Source organism: Lepus europaeus, chromosome X (genome assembly GCF_033115175.1).
Source record: "Lepus europaeus isolate LE1 chromosome X, mLepTim1.pri, whole genome shotgun sequence".
NCBI classification, from domain to species: Eukaryota; Metazoa; Chordata; class Mammalia; order Lagomorpha; family Leporidae; genus Lepus; species Lepus europaeus.
In genome coordinates this window covers 64,889,821-64,909,605 of record NC_084850.1, presented here as the reverse complement: position 1 = coordinate 64,909,605, position 19,785 = coordinate 64,889,821, and the positions used below count along the sequence as shown (strand labels likewise).

The 19,785-nt window shown below is 38.3% G+C and overlaps 1 non-coding gene across 1 annotated transcript; it reads left to right on the top strand.

The window, feature by feature from the left end:
- Positions 1 to 634: 634 nt before the first annotated feature.
- LOC133753889 (small nucleolar RNA SNORA71) lies at positions 635 to 774 on the top strand. Its single transcript, XR_009865126.1, has one exon. It is a non-coding gene; the product is annotated as a small nucleolar RNA SNORA71 (small nucleolar RNA).
- Positions 775 to 19,785: the final 19,011 nt, after the last annotated feature.

Below are 19,785 nucleotides of genomic sequence, written 5' to 3'. Positions count from 1 at the left end.
CGGGGAAAACTCAGATAGGAGCTTCTTAGTAATTACATCCATAAAATCCTTTGTTTCAGGAGGAGATGTGTGAAGACAAAGACCCATCTCCTTAAAAACCCCCGGCCTCAACTGGACTGTGGGCTCAGCCCTCTGCCTCTCTGCTGAGCCGACAGCCTGCCTGACCAGGTGTAATCTCTCCACTCAACCATGTAACCTTGCTCCTTCCCCTATCTGAGCGAGGGAGCACTCTCTCTGAGGTCCTGTCTGGAGAGCTGCCCATCTGTTCTTATGGATCTCCTTTCCCTAATAAACTTTGTTACTTTACTTTCCACTGCTCTGTCTCACGCCTGAATTCTTTCTTGAGCTAAGACAAGAACTTTGCCATTCACCGGTAACAATCATCCACTGCTCCCTAGGTGCAAGGTAATTGTATCGTGTTATTGTGAGGAGTCAAATGGGTACTAGGTAGTCAGGGTGGTCCCCTGGTAGAAATTTGGAACAGAGAGGTGCCTGCTCCCCCCAAAAGGTTATCTTTAGCAGATCAAAGCGTCCTGCTTCCTTAGGAATCTCCAAATTTACAAATTTACCATGAGAATAACAAGGGTAAAAAAAACCACTCCTAGATGATTTTTTTTAATCATAAGGGAGCCACCCCTGCATTCGGAAGTGATCAGTGATCCTGGTTGCCTGTGCCCTGGTCATTGATAGTGCAGGGAGAGCAGCTGCTGAAAGCACTTCCCCGTGTTTGGAGGGTCCGCTGCCATCCCTGCCCAACCCGGGAGCTTTCCCACACCTCTGCCCTCTCAGCACCTTCTGGATACCTCCTGGCAACTGGAGGTGGCCTCACCTTGAAGGTGGTGTCCAGCTTACTTCTGGCAGAGGGCAGTATTCAGCACTTAAAGCAGAGTGAAAGCAGAAGCTTGAAAGAACACAGAGGCGCAGCTCTAAGGAAGGTTGTGTGACTGCTGCTTCGAGTGTGCTTGTGGTGGCCTCAACAAAACCATGGATTGTGAGCTCCAGGCGGGTCTGCTGTACGGAGCCTCCGGGGCTCGCATCTGCCTCACTGCAGCAAGAGCTGGACTGGAGGCCCAGAGATCACTTGGTGGTGTTTGTGGACAACAAAGGGACAGAATGGATAGAGGTCATCACGTGAAGTATCACCAGAGTTGCTTCCTGCTGCTGGCTCAGAGCACTGTGGAACAGCTCTGCACAAGAATCCTGTCTAGTCCTGGGAGACTTGGCTGGCTCTGGCTTTAACCTTAAAAGCCAAGTTTTTCTGGTGGAATCCCATCAATAAACCTTATAGACTAAAAAATAAATAAATACATTTAAAAAGCAAAAAAAAAAAAAAAGCCAGACAAGATGGAAAATTGTAACTTAGGTCTTTTGTTGAGTTTATCTCCAGCTTGTTGACTGACAGTTTGGTCCCCAAAATTGTATTTATAAACTCAAATGCTACTGGAACTTTTGGGTTCTTTCCTCTCTTGGAAGCCTCCCTCCATGCTGCTCTGGCTGGAGGTCTTTGACACTAATAAATACTTTTAAATTTCTCTGCTGTCTGCTTGGAAATTGTAAGTCCCTTACAATTGTCAACATAATCTTGAATAAAAAAAAAAAAGTATGGAACTTATACATATACTAGTCCCTTACAATTGTCAACATAATCTTGAATAAAAAAAACTTATGGAACTTATACATATACTTGCATTCTTAAAAGTACTTACATATTTATGCACCTACTATAAACCATAAGAATTCAGAATATGTTGCTGGCAAATAGGTAATAACTCAATCACTGAAATAAAATAGAGGGTCCAGATTCAGGCACATACTCATAAGTTCACTTTATTTACAACAAAGCCATCATTGAAATTCAGTGGAGAGGGAATGTTCTTTTCAATAAATTAGGTTGATCCAATCATTTACTCATTAAAAACTTGAAATTGGACATACCTCATGCAATACACACAAAATAAAGTATAACATAGTTATAAATGTGAACCATTAAGCAATAAAACTTCTAGGATAACATATAATATAAAATTGAGAAATTCTCATCAAAAATTACTTTAGAGAGGCAAGGCACAGCCCAAGGAAGATATTCTCAATATGTGTTCCAGATATCCAGAATATTTTAAGATCTTGCAAAATCAATTAAAAAAAATTGGGCAAAAATATTTTAACAAGTACTTCACAGAGAAAGATATTCATATGTTCAATAAACCTCTGAAACAATGTCCAACACTGATTGAAATCATAATAATCCAAATAAAACCATAATTAAATAAGACTATACTCCAACAAATGACTAAAATTAAAAAGACCCATTTTAGTAATTGTTGTCTAGGGTGCAGTGCAGCTGAAACTCTGATACATTGTGGTTCGAGAACACATTTAGAAAGTAGTACCCTAAGTTTTAGCAATTGTACTCATAGGTATATCCCAAATTAAATGATGTCGTATATCCCACCCCCCAAAAAAAACTGTACAAAAATATTCATGGCAGATTTACTTGGGCAAAAATTGAAAATGTCTCAGATTTTCATCAGTAATAGAATGAATAAATAAATTATAGCATAGTATTTTAACAGAATATTGCATAGGAATATAAAAGACTGCACTAGAGCCCAATTCAACTTTATGAATGTGATATGCATAATGTTGAATGAAAGAAATATATAAAATTACTTATTGCACAACTCTAAATAAACTTTAAGAATAGATAAAAGCAGTTTATGACATTAGAAATCAAAATTGTGTTTATCTCTTGAATGATAGGCGGTATAGGAGGAATTCTAGAGTGCTGGCAATAGTCTATATCTGGATCTGGCTAGTAGTGACATGAATATATGAATATGAAAACATTACTTAAACTGTACACTTGAGATTTGTGCCACCATATGTAAGTGATGCGGGAAATTCCAGTGAAAGAAAAAAATATTTGAATGATGTCACCAAGATGGCGTAGTAGGAAATACCAACCTTCAACCCTCATTCACCCCAAAAAACCATAAATAGTAAACCACAAAGCAAGATAACACTCAGATGTCTCAAGAGCCCATTTAGAAATCTGCAGCAACACAGTAGAACAAAACACAAATGAATAACATTCACACAGAAAGGATCCCTAGCAAGATGGGTGTTTGGTTCAGGGGTGAAGGTGCTGCTTGGAATGCTTACATCTCTTGTCAGAGTTGCCTGGGTTTCTTTTGCAAATCCACTTTCCATTCCAGGCTTTCTGTTACTGTGTGCCTTGGGAGGCAGTAGATTATGGCTCAAGTAGTTGGGTCTCTGCCACCCACATAGTTGAGCCAGATTGTGTTTCAGTCCCTTGGCTTCAGCTTGGCCCAGATCTGGCTGCTTTGGGCATTCTGGAAGTGAACCAGTTGGTGGGAGTTCTCTAACTCTCTTCCTGTCTCTCTACCTTTAAAATAAGTGAAATTAAAGTACTTTTAATATCAAGACAAAATAAAGTGCCACTAGTCACATTGGCATGCCTGAGATGCCTGGAGGTGACGAGTAACAAAAGAGAAAGGTGGAAGTTATCAGTATTAGCCATTCAATGGGAACCACTGTGGTCTTGAGGTCTACTCCAAAGAGGACACCAATATATTTTGCCACAAAGATAACCAACAGCCATTCATACCAGGGAACCTCAGAGAGGAAAACATGATTATATACCCTCCCTACTTCAAAAAGTAGTCACTGTTGTTCTGCCCTGCATTGGAACCATCACCTCTCTCAAACTCATATGTACCCTTGACCTCCAAGATATGACCCCTCTGTGAGGGTTCACGTGCCTAAACCCAGCTCTGTGGCTGTGTGTACCTGCACATGCCTCAGAAACCAGAGCTACCACTAGCAGGAGCTTGCTCATACTATAGACTGCAGATCCAAGGGCTATCTGCACATGACCTCACTCTGGCCACCATCACACCTGCCATACTACGTATGTCCTGGGGGCCAGAATTGTGGCACAGCAGGTTAAGTTGTCACTTGCCACTCCAGATTCTCACATAGGAGTGCCTGTTTGAGTGCCAGCTACTCTGCTTCCAATCCAGATTCCTGATAATGTGTTTGAGAAGGCAGCAGATGACTGTGCAAGTACTTGCATCCCTGCTGCCTAAGTGGGAAACCAAGATGGTGTTCCTAGCTCCTGACTTTGGCTTGGACCAGATGTGGCTGCTGCAGCCATTTAAAGATTTAACCAGCAGATGGAGAAGTTTCTTTCTTTCTCTCTTTCTGTTGGTTTACCTTTCAAATAAAGAAAGAAAGATTTTTTTTTAAAAAAGTATGCCCCAGCCCAAACCCTAGAGATGCTGCAATATGCCTACATGGTTGTGTTTCTGTCCTGTGATCCTCAGCTTCTACACAAATACTTATATGAACACTGATGTGGGAGTGCTTATACTGTGGACCCTGATGCCATTTTTATCCAAGAGTAATTCCCCTGCATGTGTTTCAGGTCTCCAACTCATCAGATATGGGATGCATCCATCAGATCCCAATGTCATTACCAACGTGAGTGGATCTGCAAGTCAGATCCAGTGCAAACAGGTATCCCCTCAAGCACAACTTTTCAAGTGGGAGAAAATGATATCAGAAGGGCTCTAGTGGCCTTTGCACTAAACGTCTCTGCAGCCCCCATTTTTTCTGTGTACATTCATAGCACTGGTCACTGAGCATGCTTGAAATCTTTGCCATTACTGACCACATCTGGCAGAGCTGCATAGAGACTGTGCTGCCCTACCCTCACCAGAGCAACAACCACTGCAATCTACTCAACCCCATACCAAAAAGCCTTTCCTCAATAAACTGATTCCATAAAGTCTAGCAAAGATGACTGTCCCTCCAAATGTGTAAACATCAATGTAAAGCAATGAAAAAAAAAACAGGAAATATACCAGTACTAAAGGAGATAATAATTTCCCTACAGTTGATTTCCATAAAATGAATATCTACAAACTGCCTGACAAAAACTTCAAAATAATTATTTTAAGGAAGTTCAGTGACTTCAAGAAAATACAGACTGTTTAACTAATAATTACTTTAAAATAAATGTATTGTATTCTCCAGTGAAAAGAAATAGAATGGCTCAATGGATAAAAGCCAAAATGCATCTATACATTGCCTACAAGAGACTCATTTAACATTTATAAATACACCATTTTGAAAGTGAATTCATGGAAAAAGATACCATACAAATAGAAATAAGAGTTGGGATAGCTAAACTTAGATGAAATAGACTTTAAGTCAAAAATTGTAAAAAGATACAGAGAAGGTAATTACATAATGATAAAGACTCAATTAACCAAGAAGCTACAGCAACTACAGCATACACACAATATAGGGACATCTAAATATATTAAAGTTTCATAGGTCTTGAGACCAAGATAGACAATTGTATACTAATAGTTGGGACTTCAATATTCCATTTTCAACAATAGACAGACCAACTAGACAGGAAACTAATAAGGGCACATTGAATTTGAGCCATAAGTTGGAGTGAATAGATTTAGCATACATATACAGAATTTTTCATCCAACACAGCATAGTACATATTCTTTTCCAGCTAGCATGGAACACTGTCCAATACAGATTGTATGTTATACCATAAAACATGTCCTAACAAATTTAATAATGAAATAATATTAAGTGACTATTCTTTTCATAATAGTATTAAAATTAGAAATCATTGGGGCCAGTGTTGTGGCATAGCAGGTAAAGCTGACGCCTGCAGTGCTGGCATCTCATGTGGGTGTTGGTTCTAGTCCCAGCTGCTCCGCTTCAAATCCAGCTCTCTGCTATGGCCTGGGAAAGCAGTAGAAGATGGTCTAAGTCCTTGGGCTGCTGAACCCGTGTGGGAGACCCGGAAGAAGCACCTGACTCCTGACTTTGGATCAGCTTTGGCCTCTGTGGCCAATTGGGGAGTTAACCAGGAGATGGAATACCTCTCTCTCTCTCTCTCTCTCTCTCTCTCTGTCTCTCTGTTTCTCACACACACACTGCCTCTCCTCTCCATGTGTAACTCTTTCAAATAAAATCAATAAATCTTTTAAAAAAAGAAATCATTAACTTGAGGAATTTGGGAAAATTCACAAATATGTGGAAATTAAACACCATACTCCTGAAAAATCAATGAGACACAGAAAGAAATTTTAAATAGGTTGAGAAACAAAAACTGAAAAATGACCTACCAACACTTACAGGATGCAACAAAGATAGTTCTACAGTAATAAATCTCCACATCAAAAAAGAGCAAATATTTCAAACAATGTTACATTTCAATAAACAAGAAAAAAAAAACATTAGCAGGAACTTAGTAGAACGAAGGAAGTAAACTTGTCAGAACAACTTTAGATTCATACTATCTACATATCTATCTATCTATCTATAAATCAATCAACCTAAAGATGCAGATGTAGAGATCTATTAAAATACTGCACTGAATCTCATAAAATGTGCAGATATTTTATGATACACCAACCTTTTTAAATAATTAGTAAGTAAATATACAGAAAAGAAAAATATTAGAGCAAAAATAAGTGGAATGAAGATTAGAAAAACAGCAGAAAAGATAAAATAAACAGAATAGCTTTTTGAGAAGATAACCAAAGTTGCTATATCTTAGCTACACTAAGAAAAAAAGGGAGACAACTCAAATATAATCAGAAATCAAAGAGGAGATGTTAAAATGATATCACAGAAATACAAAGGTTCATGTAAAAACAACTTTGAACAGTCATAGGCCAAAAATGTATAAACACATACAACCCTACTAAGGCAGAATCATGAGGAAATAGAAAATCTGAACAGACCAGTACCAAGTATGGAGATTGAATCAGAACAGAAAGTTTCCCATTAAACAAAAGCCCCAAACTTGACAATTTCATGGCTAAATGCTACTAAACAAATAAAAAAGAACTAGTGCAAGTCCTTCTCAAACTCTTACATATATCGAAAAGGACAGAATATGTTGAAACACATTGTAAGAAGTCAGAATTACCTTGATAGCAAACACAGAGAAGGATACTACACTAAAAGAAAATTAGAAGCCAATAATTCTAATAATAACTAAAGGTAGATATAGTTATAGAAATCTTTATAAAATATTACCAAGCAAAAGCCAGCCTCACAGTAAAAGGATAATTCACCATGATCAAGTGAGATTTATTCCTGAGGTGCAAGAATGTTTCAAAAGGGGCAAAAGTTTGGTGTATCAGTTAAGATTCTGCTTGGGACACACACATCCTGAATTGGAGTGTTTGAGTCCCAACTACTCTGGTTCAGCTGCTACTTTCTGCTGCACACCCTGTGATGCAGCTGATGATGGCTCAAGTACTTGGGTCCCTGCTACCCACATGGGAGACTCAGATTGAGTTCCAGTCTCCTGTCTTTGGCCTAGTTCACTCCTGGTTGTTGTAGGCATTTGGAAAGTGAACTAGTGGATGAAAAATTTCCCTCTTTCCCTCTGTCTCTGCCTCTCAAATAAAGTGAAAATAAATTAGCAAAAATTTTAAGAATGTTTCAACATAAGCACAATGAAGGATCAAGCCATATGATTGGGCCAGCGCAGTGGCTCAGTGGGTTAAAGCTGCCTGCTGGACCTGTATCCCATATGGACACCAGTTTATGTCCTAGCTGTTCCACTTCCTATCTAGCTCCCTGCTAATGTACCTGGGAAAGAAGCAGAAGATGGTCCAAATGCTTGGACCCTGGCTACCATGTGGGAGACCTAGAAGAAGCTCCTAGCTCCTGGCTTCGGCCTGGTCCAGTCCTCACTATTGTGGCCATTTGGGGAGTGAACCAGCAGATAGAAGATCTCTCTCTGTCTCCCTCTCTCTCTCTTCCTTTCTCTCTGTAATTCTGTCTTTCAAATAAATAAAAAATAAATTTTTAAAAAATGCTTGTATTAGTAAGTGTAGAAAAAACATTTGACAAAATCCATCATGACAAGTCTCAACAATTTAAATATGGAAGGACTGAACCTCAACACAATAAAGGGTACAGATGATAAACCCAATGTTATCATTATACTCAAAGTTGAAAGTGTTTTCCTGTAATCAGAAAAAAACAAGGGTGCTCACTCCTAGCCAAAGGAATTAGGAAAGGGAGAAAGAAAAGATATTTTTTTAAATTAATTTGACAGGCAGAGTTATAGACCGAGACAGAGACAGAGAGAAAGGTCTTCCCTCTGTTGGTTCACTCCCCAAATGACCGCTACGGCCGGTGCTGGGCCAATCTGAAGCCAGGAGTCAGGTGTTTCTTCCTGGTGTCCCATGCAGGTGCAGGGCCCAAGCACTTGGGCCATCCTCCAGTGCCCTCCTGGGAAACAGCAGAGAGCGCTGGACTGGAAGAGAAGCAACCAGGACTAGAATTGGCACCCATGTAGGATGCTGGCACTGCAGGTAGAGGATTAACCGAGTGAGCCACGGCGCCGGCCCCAGAAAGAAAAGGTATTTAAATCAGAAAGCAAGCACTTAAATTATCTCTGTTTGCAAACAAAATTGTCTTATATACAGAAATCCCTGAAGACTCCATGAAACATACATTAGAGTTAATAAATTATTTCATTAGCGTTTCAGGTTAAAAAATCAATATAAAAATAAATAACATTTCTTTTTTATTTTATATTTAATTACTTAACTGACAAATGAAAATTATATATTGATCATGTACAACATGTTGTTTTGAAATATGTATGTATTGTGGAATGCCTAAATCAAACTAATTAACATGTGTATTACCTCATATTTATCACATTTCATGGTGAGAACAGTTAAAATCTACTATCGTAGCAATTTTCAAGTGTATAATATGCTGTTAACTATACTGACAATGTTGTACAATAGCTTTCTTTAATTTATTCCTTCTATCTTACTGAAATTTTATAGTCTTCAAACAACAGTGCCCCAAATTTTTCCTACAGTACACTCATAACCATAATTCTACTCTTTACTTATATGAGTTCTACTTTACTAGAATCCACATATATGTGAGATCACATGGTATTTATCTTTATGTACCTGGTTTGTTTTGTGTAATATAATATCTTCCAAGTGCATCCATGTTGAACGTCCCTTTTAAGACTTAGTGTTATTTAGAACACTAAGTCTTAGTGCCAGAGTTGTGGCACAGCATATTAACCTATTGCTTTCCATGCTAGCAACCCATACCAACACCAAATTGAGTCCTGGCTACTCTGTTTCCAATCCAGCTCCCTGAAAATGTGCCTAGGAAAGTGGTGGAAGATGGCCTGAGAAATTGGGACCCTGTCACCCATGTGGGAGACCTGGATGGAGTTTTGGGTTGATGGCTTCAGCTCAGCATATTGCAGCCATTTGAAGAATGAACCAGCTAATGAAAGATCTCTCTCGCTCTCTCTGTCTCTCCTCTTTCTGTAACTTTGCCTTTCAAATAAATAAAGAATTTTTTATAAAGATTGAGTATTATTCCAATGTGTAAGTGTATGTATATACCTATATGTGTTTATAATATGAGACAATGTATAAAGTGATAAAACTGTTCAATATACAGAGAGCATTCTCCAGTTGATATATGAGGATACTGCAAAAAATTCAAAGAAAAATAGAATTAAAAGATGTTATCTTGAAAAAATTTCTAAATTCATGCATTTCCATGAACTCTCTCATATGCTAAAATTATCTCATGTGCTAACAAATATCTACTTGATATCTTGTATACATGTATGTTTATATATCCTTTTAAAAACTTTTGTTTATATAGGGGCCGGTGCTGTGGCTCATTTGGTTAATCCTCTGCCTGTGGCACTGGCATCCCATATGGGCACCGATTCTACTCCCGGTTGCTCCTCTTCCAATCCAGATTCCTCCATTTTGTTGCATATGACCGGATTTCATTTTTTTTTTTAACTGCTGTATAGTTTCCTATAGAGAACATATCCCATAAGTTCTTTATCCAGTCTTCAGTTGATGGGCATTTAGGTTGATTCCAAGTCTTAGCTATTGTGAATTGAGCTGCAATAAACATTGAGGTGCAGATAGCTCTTTTATTTGCCAATTTAATTTACCTTAGGTAAATAAGGAGTGGTATGGCTGGGTTGTATGGTAGGGTTATATTCAGGTTTCTGAGGCCTCTCCAAACTGTCTTCCACAGTGGCTTCACCAGTTTGCATTCCCACCAACAGTGGATTAGTGTGCCATTTCCCCCACATCCTTGCCAGCGTCTGTTGTTAGTTGATTTCTGTATGTGAGCCATTCTAACCGGAGTGAGGTCAAACCTCATTGTGGTTTTGATTTGCATTTCTTTGATGGCTAGTGATCCTAACCATTTTTCTTGTGTCTGTTGGCCATTTGGATTTCCTCTTTTGAAAAATGTCTATTGAGTTCCTTGGCCCATCTCTTAAAGTGGGTTGTTTGTTTTCTTGTTGTGACGTTTCTTGATCTCTTTATAGATTCTGGGTATTAATCCTTTATCAGTTGCATAATTTGCAAATATTTTCTCTCATTCTGTTGGTTGCCCCTTCACTTTCCTGACTGTTTCTTTTGCAGTACAGAAACTCCTCAATTTGATGTAATCCCAGTTGTTAATTTTGACTTTGGCTGCCTGTGCCTCTGGCGTCTTTTACAAGAAGTATTTGCCTGTACCAATATCTTGCAGGGCTTCTCTGGTTTTCTCTAGTAATTTGATGTTGAGTGGACTTTTGTGTAAGGTGTAAGGTAGGGGTCTTGCTTCATGCTTCTGCATGTGGAAATCCAGTTTTCCCAGCATCGTTTGTTGAATAGATTGTCCTCGCTCCAGGAATTGGTTTTAGATCCTTGATCAAATATAAGTTGGCTGTAGATGATGTTTGGATTGATTTCTGGTGTTTCTATTCTGTTCCATTCGACTATCCATCTGTTTCTTTACCAGTGCCAGGCTGTTTTGATTATAACTGTCCTGTAGTATGTCTTCAAATCTGGTATTGTGATGCCACTGGTTCTGTTTTTGTTGTATAAGATTGCTTTAACTATTCGAGGTCTCCTGTACCTCCATATGAATTTCAGCATCATTTTTTCCAGATATGAGAAGAATGTTTTTGGTATTTTGATTGGTATCACATTGAATCTGTAAACTGCTTTTGGAAGAATGGACATTTTGATGATATTGATTCTTCTAATCCATAATCATGGAAGAATTTTCCATTTTTTGGAATCCTCTTCTATTTCTTTCTTTAAGGTTTTGTAATTCTCATCGTAGAGATCTTTGACATCCTTGGTTAGGTTTATTCCAAGGTATTTGATTGTTTTTGTAGCTACTGTGAATGGGATTGATCTTAGCAGTTCTTTCTCAGCCATGGCATTGTCTGTGTATACAAAGGCTGTTGATTTTTGTGTACTGATTTTATATTCTGCTACTTTACCAAACTCTTCTATGAATTCCAATAGTCACTTAGTGGATTTCTTTTGACCCCCTAAATAACAAATCATAGCATCTGCAAATAGGGATAATTTTACTTCTGCCTTCCCAGTTTGTATCCTGTTGCTTTCTTTTTCTTGTCTAATGGCTCTGGCTAAAACTTCCAGTATTATATTGAATAGCAGTGGTGAGAGTGGGCATCCCTGTCTGACACCGGATCTCAGCTGGAATGCTTCCAACTTTTCCTCATTTAATATGATGCTTGCCATGGGTTTTTAATAAATTGCCTTGACTGTTTTGAGGAATGTTCCTTCTATACCCAATTTGCTTAGAGTTTTCATCATTAATGTATGTTGTACTTTATCAATTGACTTCTCTGCATCCATTGAGATAATCATATGGTTTTTCTTCTACAGTTTGTTAATGAACCATCCCTACATACCAGGGATAAATCACACTTGGTGGGTTTATGATCTTTCTGATGTGTTGTTGGATTCTATTGACTAGATTTTTATTGAGGATTTTTGCATCTATGTCATCAGGGAAATTGGTCTGTAATTCTCTTTCAATGCTGCATCTTTTTCCGGCTTAGGAATTAAGGTGATGCTGGCTTCATAGAAAGAATTTGGGAGGATTCCCTCTTTTTTGATTGTTCTGAATAGTTTGAGAATTGGAGTTAGTTCTTCTTTAGATGTCTGGTAGAATTCAGCACTGAATCCATCTGGTCCTGGGCTTTTCTTTGTTGGGAGGGCCTTTATTACTGTTTCAATTTATGTCTCAGTTATGGGTCTGTTTAGGTTTTCTATGTCTTCATGGTTCAATTTAGGTAGGTTGTATGTATCCAGGAATCTATCCATTTCTGATAGATTTCCCAGTTTGTTGCATACAGCTCTTTGTAGTAATTTCTGATGACTCTTTTTTATTTCTGTGGTGTCTGCTGTTACATTCCCTTTTTCATCTCTAATTTTATTGACTTGGTTCTTCTCTCTCATTTTTTTGGCTAGTTGGGCCAATGGTTGTCAATTTTGTTTATTTTTTCAAAAATCAGCTCTTCATTTTCCTGATCTTTTCTAATTTTTTTTGGATTCAATTTTGTTGATTTCTTCTCTAATTTCCTTTATATTTTTTAAAAGATTTTATTTATTTATTTCAGAGGTAGAGTTACAGACATTGAGAGGGAGATAGAGAGAAAGGTCTTCTACTGCTTTCCCAGGCCATAATAGAGGGCTGGATCGGAAGAAGAGCAGCTGGAACTAGAACCGGCGTGGACATGGGATGCCAGTGCTTCAGGCCTGGGCTTTAACCCATTGTACCACAGCGCTGGCCCTTCCTTTGATCTTTTACTGAGAGATGTTCTTCCTTTACCTTTTTTTCTTATTGATGACCATGTTTCTGTGTTTAACACATCTTTAAGCATCTTTTTGCAGGGTTGGAATAATTGTGACTAATTCTTTCTATTTCTTTTTGTTATGAAAGGTCTTTATTTCACACTATTTCATGAATGAGAGTTTTGTAGGTTATAATATTCTGGGATGATAATTTTTTTCTCTGAGGACTTGCGCTGTATCTTTCCATTCCCTCCTAGCCTGTAGGGTTTCTGATGAGAAGTCTGCTGTGAGTCTACTTGGAGATCCTTTGAAAGCAACCTGGCATTTCTCTCTTGTACATTTTAGAATTTTCTCTTTATGTTTCACTTTGATGAGTTTGATTACAATGTGTCATGGCAAGGATCTTTTCTGGTCATGTATATGGGAGATCTATGTGCTTCCTGTACTTGGATGTCTCTTTATTTCTCCAAACCTGGAAAGTTATCTGCTACTATTTCACTAAAAAGGCCTTCTAATCCTTTCTCTTTCTCCATGCCTTCAGGAACTTCTAGAACCTGAGTGTTTTTTTTAATAGTATCCTGTACATTCCCAACAATGTTTTTTAGATTTCTAATTTCCTCTTCTTGTCTTTGGTTTGATTGTATGCTTTCCTGTGCTCTGTCTTCTAAGTCCAATATTCTCCTTTCTGCTTCACTGATTCTAGTTTTAAGGTTCTCGAATGTGTTTTTCATTTGTTCTATTGAATTTTTATTTCATTTTGATTTCTCTTTAATATCTCAATTTCATGTTCTATTGAATTCTTCATTTGTTTTGGATTCCTCCTCATGATTTCAATTTCATGGGACAGATCTTCTTTCATGTCCTGCATGGATTTCAGTAGTTCATTTGTTTGCTTTTGATTACTCTATGTAATCTTATGATCAATTTTTTGAGTTGCATTTCTTGCATTTCTTCTATCTCATCATCTTCAAAACCTAGTATTGAAGTGTCATGTCCTCTTGGGAGTGTTGTGTTGTCTTCCTCTCTCTTGTTTTTTGGATTGTTGCGTTTGTTTTTTGGCATTTTTGGATATATGCCTTGGTTTCTTCATTTTTTCCCCTGTGGTGGCTTTTATCATTGTGCTATGACTCTGTAGATAAGTGGACTGTCTGCTTTCAGTAAATTTCTAGAGGTTTGTAGTAGGTGTGGCCAGAGAGTTCTGTTCAGTTCTCTAGGGTTAAGGGTGTGCCTGAGGTGTCATACCCAGGTTTGGTGTGGTAAACTCTCTCTTTTTTAATCAGAAGGGAAGTATATTCTGCTCAGCTGAGCTCTTCTCCTTGATGGAGTCCAGTGCCTGAGTGCTAGACCCAGTGGGTATAATATTCGTCTACTCTGTCCCAAGGACCACATAATGGATCTGTGTTCTCAGTGTAACTTCAGATTCCTCAGCAATATCTCTCACCATGTAACCAGGAACCCCCAAGCTTGTGGTTTCTCCCACTGTGACTGCTTAAAGTCCTAGCTACACTATGAGTTCTCCCACATACTCTCAATTTTTTTTTATGGTCTCGGTTCAGAAGCTTCACACAGTCACAAGCTCCTATCCTACTGTTATTTCTCCCCACCAGAGTCAGGAGTCTCCACTCAGCTGATTACCGGGTGCAGCCCCAAGCTGCTTCAGCTGTTACATATGTCCAAAATGGTGCTCACTCTGTCAGCTTGTACGCCTTTGTAAGTTGATCAGAGAGAATGAAACGTGTCCATACCATCCTTTTTCTTTTTTTTTTTTCTCTCCTCTAGTTGGCTGGTATACTTTCCCCCATGGAGCTTCAAGTCCTGTTCCCTCTAGGCTGTTCATGCTGCTTTTTCTCTAGTGGCTTGGGCTACTGTGGTCTCATCTCACCTCACTTTCCAGTGCTGGTACATAAGCTCTTGGCTTTTGGAGTCCTGAGCCATGGGCATCCACGACCTCCATGTAGGTCCACCGTGTCCCTCTAATTTCAGTAGAGTTTCCTCTGCCTTTTTTTCCCTAACTCTTCCCTGAGACTACACTCTCTCCACTTTTTTAAACTTTCTTCTCCTGGGCTAGATCAGTAAGCTCCCTCCCTACTCTGCCATCTTGGAACCAATATTGTATATATAGTTTTTTTTTTTTTTTGATAGGCAGAGTGGACAGTGAGAGAGAGACAGAGAGGAAGGTCTTCCTTTTTGCCGTTGGTTCACCCTCCAATGGCCGCTGCGGCCAGCGCATCTCGCTGATCCGAAGCCAGGAGCCAGGTGCTTCTCCTGGTCTCCCATGCGGGTGCAGGGCCCAAGCACTTGGGCCATTCTCCATTGCCTTCCCGGGCCATAGCAGAGAGCTGGCCTGGAAGAGGGGCAACCGGGATAGAATCTGGCACCTCAACCGGGACTAGAACCTGGGGTGCCGGCACCACAAGGTGGAGGATTAGCCTGTTAAGCCATGGCGCCGGCCGTATATATAGTTTTAAGTTTAGAGTATTTCTAGAGAATACCTAAAATACAATCTGTAGAAGTGAAATTGACTTTGAAAAGCAATGATTTTGAACAGCCCTTATCTTGACTATTGAGGAAGTTTTTTTCCTTTCATACTATTTGTTGAACTCTCTACTTAACACAGAGTTAATCATATGTGTATAAAGTTCATTCAAAATAGATCTTAGTAAAAAAAATAAGAGTGAGAATAAGAGAGAGAGGAGGAAGAGGGGTGCGAGGGCAGGTATGGTGGGAATAATCATTATATTCCTAAAGTTATACTTATGAAATGCATGAGGCCTGTATTCTTCAAATAAAATATTTTTTTGGAAAACAGAACAAAACGAGTATTTCTGGTGTTTCTGACATTACTAGCTGAAAATGGAAATAGTTTTTATAAGTAAATTGTAGCAAGAGAGAGGGAAAATCACAATTTCCTTATTTTATTTTTATTTTTGAGAGACAAACAGAGATTTGATCTGCTAGTTCATTCTCCAAATGCCTGCAATAATGGGATGGGCTGGGCCAAAACCAGGAGCTGGAAACTCAATGTATGTCTCTCACTTGAGTGGCAGAAACTTAACTACTTAGCCATCCTCTGATGCCTTCCAAGGTAGACTTTACCAGGAAACTGGATTGAGAGACAGAGCCAGAACACAAACACAGACACTCCAGTATGAGATGTAGGCATCCCAATGGGTAGCTTTAGCTACCTGGACAAATGCCCACCCTAACAATTAACTTCTTAATTGAAGATTTATTCTAATTGAATATTAAGTTATTCAAATTGCATACCTGAACAAATTAACTGAATTGACTGACTCTCTAGCATTGCTGAGGAAAAATAAACTTAAAAAATTATCTTTTGGGGGTTGCATTGTGACATAGAGTATAAAGCCACTGCCTGTGAAATGGCATTCCATATGGGTGCCACTGCATGTCTTGGCTGCTCCAATTCCTACCCTGCTCCCTGCTAATGGCCTGGGAAAAGCCTCAGAAGATGGCCCAGTGTTTGGGCCCCTGCCATCCATCTAGGAGACCTGAATGGAGCTCCTGTCTCCTGGCTTTGGCTTGGCTCAACCCTGACCATTGCCGCCATCTGGAGTGTAAAGTAGCAGATGGAAGATCTCTCTCTGTCTCTCTCTCTTTCTCTGTAACTCTGGATTTCCAAATAAATAAATGAATTTTTTAAAAAATATTACCACTTCGCATTTCCCTTTCTATCCTTATCTCCTTGATAAAATTTAATTCCTTCGATTCTGTGGCTATCAAATATGAATCTGTAACAGCAGCAGTTTGAGGAACATCATCTTAGAACAAGTCAATATTAGTGTCCATGCCATTGTGTTGGACCATAGCCCAAGCTTATGTAGTTATCAGTGTTATATGCAAAGTTGTTAAGTCTGAATCCATGTGGCCAGTTTTCGCTAGGAATTCATTCCTATTCTTTTGCTTTCCCTATAAGTTAGTATAAGGTGGTTGAAGGCTCTTGTCTCTAGAGCTTTCTTTAAAGAATTCCCAGGGTGAGTGGAGTATTGGGATTTAGAGCTATTTCTTCTTCTTCCTCTTCTTCTTCTTCTTTACTTTCTTCTTCTCTGCCTTTTCCTGGCTATCTTCCTCCCCTCCTGTGCCCCTCCCACATAAATAGAGGACAATGAAAGAAATCAGTTTGTTTTTGTATTTATTAAAATGTTTTGCTATTCTAGACAAATTAAGCTCTGTTATGGATCCGTATGGTCCCAAATGGCTCACCAAGAAAACCACCCTGAAGCTTGGAGGAAAAGCTCTAATTATTAATATATAATGACTTTGCCAGTATTTAAGGTTTATACAAATAATTTTTATCATATGGTAGTCAGAAGTAGTGATTCTAATTATGGTAATTATTAGGATAACAATATGTACATAAAAAGTTAGATGAATAGATAACATTGTTTAAATTTCATTTTACTCTTATCGTACATCTTGATTCAAATTCTATTGGCTATCTCAAATATTTTTTGCATCATCTTCATCTCTAGTTTTGATACATTATGACAGAGCTTTTCCTTTTTTACAGTAAATTTTAAATTAATTACAAATCATTAAAACTACAGTAGTGTGACATTCTTCACCATTGGTTTGACAAAGGTATAAAACAAAGTTTTACAAAATTACATTTGCAATATTAATGATACACACAGACATTTCTGTCTGTCAAATTTTAGCTCCCACACAAGGGAGAATATGTGGTATTTTTCTGTGTACAGCTTATTTCACACAACATGATGTCCACCAGTTGCATCCATTTTGTGGCAAATCATAGAATTTCAACTATTTAATAGCTGAGTAATTATCCATGGTGTATATATACCACATTTTCTTTATCCATTCATCTAATGATGGACACTTTAGTTGGTTCCAAATTTTGGCTATTGTGAACAGTGTTGCTATAAACATGGTGGTGCAGGTATCTCTTTGATACAATGTGATCATGTTTTTTGGGTATATACCCAGTAGTGGGATTGCTAGATCATATGGCAAGTCTATTTCTAGTTTTTAAAGAAATCTCCATATTCTTTTCCACAGTGATTGCACTAATTTACATTCTCATCAACAGTGTCTAAGTGTTCCCCTTTGTCTACAACCTCACTAGCATTTGCTATTATGTTTTGGATTTTAGCCATTCTGACTAGGGTTCACATATTTGTTGGCCATTTGTATTTCTTCGTTTGAGAACTTTCTATTAAAGTTTTTTGCCCATTTCTTAACTAGATTGGTTATTTTTTGTTGTTGAGTTTTTAAAGTTGTTGATATATTTTGAATATTAATCTTTTGTCTTGTTGGTAGCTACCAAATATTGTGGCATAGCTTTTTCTCAGGCTGCTTGCCTGCCTGATAATAAGATCAGTTAATCTTGTCATCAGGACTTAGTCTTGGGACTAATACCCAGAAGATTATTTTGGAATTCTAACATTACTTCCCTTGCCACAAACATCTAAGACATACATCTAATGAAACATACTTCACAAATCTTTGAAGACATAATGAGCTTGACTATTCTTCATAGTTATTTATGTGTCTGTTGAACTCCTGGGAATTCAAAGGGTCAGGTTGAAATAGAGTAGTGGCTAACTCAAATAAATGATATACAAGGTCTTCCTGCTTCATATGGTAAATAAAAATCAAACTTATTAGTGGCATTTGGATTTTTTAAATAGTTAAACTCTGCTTCAGGCTCCTTCCATTCAACTTTCAAGATAATGCCCACTCCTCAAAGAAGAGATCATAAAGCTGTCAAATTTTAGAATATAAGACTATTGATTCTCTGAAAAATTATATATTAAAATATGGTATTAGGGTGGGCATTGTGGCATACCACTTGGGATGCTGGCATCCCACATCAGAGTGCCAGTTCAAGTCCTGGCTCCTCTGTTTCTAGTTCATTTTCCTGCTAATCTACCTAGGAAGGTGGCTGATCATGGGCTAAATACTAGGAGCCTTACCACCTCTTGGGAGACCACATGGAATTCCTGACTCCTGGCTTTGGCCTGGCCCGGCTGTAGCTGTAACAGACATTTGGAGAACAAGCAAACAGATGGAAAATCTCTCAAGTTTTCTTTCTTTCGCTTCTTCCTTCCTTCCTTCCTTCCTTCCTTCCTTCCTTCCTTCCTTCCTTCCTTTATCTTTCTTTCTTTCTTTCTCTCACTCTCTCTCTCTCCCTCCCCCGCCTACTTTCCTCTTTCCTTGCCTCCCTCCTCTTTTCTGTCACTCTTCATTTCAAATTAATAAATAAATCTTTTAAAAATACTGTTACATGAAAGGCAAATAAACCATCTCATATAACTGGATTCAGATATCATTTAGCACTAGTGAGTTAATAGACTCAGAAGTCATTTACATTTTTTGTTTTGAAATAGCTTAAAAAAGAAATAACTTTACACAAAGAAGATATCAAAAATAGTAAAAAGAAGGTGATGTCAGTGAAAATGGTTAAATAAGAACTTCTGAAAATTATTTCCTCTGTAATAGCAATGGAAAACTGGCAAAATTATCTCAATTTTTCACTTGTCTGGAAACTGACCAGAGGCATGCAGAAATTTGGCAAGCATTTACTGGAGAAAGATGGCTCAATCTTGTTAATACATGTAAACTTGGGCCTATTCCCAACTCTTTTTTCCCAGTTACACAGTAGCCTTGAAAAGCAACATCTTCCAATCACAGGGAGAATCAGCAGCCTAGCAGCCACTGATGGAGCCAGAATGATTTGGGGACTCTTTAGAAGCCTGGATACTGGTAACTGTTATTATTTGACTTCTGTGGTTCCCTAGAAGATCCACTCAAAAGGCTGAATATGTGTGCCCTGAATCAGAGTTTTCCTATTATCTTTTCCTCCTGAGTGTTCGTTGAAAGCAAGTAGAGGCAATTATTTAACATTGCACTTACCTTTTGTGGTAAATAACACAGAAAGCAATAGGATAAGCAAAAAGTTTGAAAGCAAAACCTTATGAATGTGAAGCCCATAGGATTTAAAAGTTCTGACATGTCTATGGCAATACAGACAGCCATGTATATATGCATGAACAAAGAAAGTCCTCTGCTTTCATCTCTGCCTGAAATTGCAGTTCTGTGTAAATAAGCATT